We start from the raw sequence: 2,411 nt of genomic DNA on the forward strand, positions 1-2,411 counted from the left end.
TTTTCACGAACTTTATTGCTGATGCTGCATCTGGTGAATTTATCGGCTTTGCTTCTATCCACTTGGTGAATTTGTCGACAGCGACGAGCATATACTCGTATCCTCCTGGCGAGGATTTGTGTAACTTTCCCACCATATCGAGGCCCCATTGAGCAAAGGGCCAAGACAACGGTATTGGCATCAGTTCTGCTGCCGGAGAGTGAGGTTTTGCGGCAACTCTCTGGCACGCGTCACAAGTTCGTACTATCTCCTTCGCGTCCTCGATTGCTGTCAACCAGTAAAATCCAGCCCGAAAAACCTTGGCCGCGATAGCTCGACTGCTCGCGTGATGACCACATATTCCCTCGTGTACATCCTTCAAGATTATCCTTCCTTCTTCGGGTGTGACGCACCTTTGTAACACACCCGAAATACTGCGCTTGTACAACTCCCCTTTGACCACTGTAAAAGCTTTGGATCGTCGAATAACTCGCCTTGCTTCAACTGGGTCGTTGGGTATTTCTTTCCTTAAGATGTATGATATGTATGCTTGCATCCATGGGACCTGCACCATCATCACTAGCTCCTGGTCCTCTTCCTCTTCTGGTGCTTCTTTGGGAGCCGTCGAGATTTTCTCCTCCTTCTGCTTCTTCTGCGCCTTCTTTGGCTCTGTGGATCTCTCGGATATCTCTTCCCAAAACACACCTGGTGGAATTGTGAGGCACTGTGACCCGATGTTTGCAAGAACATCGGCTTCATCATTACTCAGCCTGCTGATGTGATTTACTTCGCATCCATCAAATAACTTCTCGAGCTCATTGTACACTTCCTTGTATGCCACCATGCTATTATTGACTGCGTCACACTGGTTCATGACTTGCCGAGCCACCAATTGTGAGTCGCCAAAGATTTTTAATCGAGTTGCACCACAAGCTTTCGCCATCTTCATCCCGTGTATAAGAGCTTCGTATTCTGCCTCATTGTTAGATGCGTTTGGGAACGTCATCCGTAGGACATACTTCAGTTTGTCACCTTCAGGTGATACAAGTATCACGCCTGCTCCAGCTCCTTCTACCCTCTTGGACCCATCAAAGTTCATAGTCCATGTTCTCGATAAATCCGGGGGTCCTGTGTTTTGCAGCTCCATCCATTCTGCGATGAAATCTGGCAGAATTTGCGACTTTATTACTTTTCTTTTTTCATACGTGATGTCCCGAGGAGAAAGCTCTATTCCCCAAAGGGAGACACGACCGGTAGCTTCTGGATTGTTTAGTATATTTGATAGAGGTGCTTCATTGACCACTATTATCGGGTGTGCCAAAAAATAGTGCATTAATTTCCTTGCGGTTGTGAACACTCCATATGCTAGCTTCTGGTATTGCGGGTACTGCTTTTTTGAAGGCGATAAAACTTCACTGATGAAATATACCGGCCTCTGCACTCCATGGAGTTTTCCTTCTTCTTCTCTTTCGACAACTAGCGCCGTGCTGACCACCTGAGGTGTGGCTGCAATGTACAACAGGAGGGGTTCCTTCTCTTTCGGCGCCACCAAAATTGGTGGTGTCGAAATTGTGCGTTTAAGATCCTCGAAGGCTCTATCTGCCTCTTCGTTCCACTGGAACTTCTCTCCTTGCTTGATTAAGGCGTAGAACGGTAACGCCTTTTCTCCCAGCCTGGCGACGAATCTGCTTAAAGCTGCGACTCGCCCAGTCAACTGCTGTATTTCTTTGAACTTTGTTGGCTTCCTCATTGTTACGATAGCTTGGATTTTTTTGGGATTAGCTTCAATCCCTCTTGCTGAGACTAGGAACCCGAGAAGTTCTCCTGCAGGGACGCCGAAACAACACTTCGTTGGGTTCAGCTTGAGACAAAACTTGTCGAGGTTGTCGAAAGTTTCCTTCAGATCCTCGATTAGCGTTGCCCCCTTTTTTGACGTTATGACGACATCATCAATGTACACTTGTACGTTTTTTCCCAATCTGTGTTGCTAAGCACTTCTGCATCATCCTCTTATATGTTGCTCCCGCGTTTTTCAGACCGAAAGGCATTGTTCTATAGCAAAACACACCGTAAGCTGTAATGAACGCTGTTTTGACCTCGTCTTCTTCTTTCAATCTGATTTGGTTATAACCAGAGTATGTATCCAGGAAGGAAAGACGTTCACATCCTGCCGTGGAGTCGATAATTTGATCGATCCTCGGGAGGGGAAAGTGATCCTTTGGACAATGTTTGTTGAGACACGTAAAGTCGACACACATGCGAAGGACTTTAGTGTTTTTCTTCGGAACCAACACTGGGTTTGCGACCCACGTGGCCTCTGTATGCAGCTCCTTGATGAAACCAGCTTCTCTCAGTCGATCAATCTCTGATAGCATAGCTTTGCGGTTTGGCTCCGAAAAACGTCGCAAAGGTTGTTTTATTGGTCTCGCTAA

The sequence above is a fragment of the Lolium perenne genome, chromosome 3 (genome assembly GCF_019359855.2).
Source record: "Lolium perenne isolate Kyuss_39 chromosome 3, Kyuss_2.0, whole genome shotgun sequence".
NCBI lineage: Eukaryota > Viridiplantae > Streptophyta > Magnoliopsida > Poales > Poaceae > Lolium > Lolium perenne.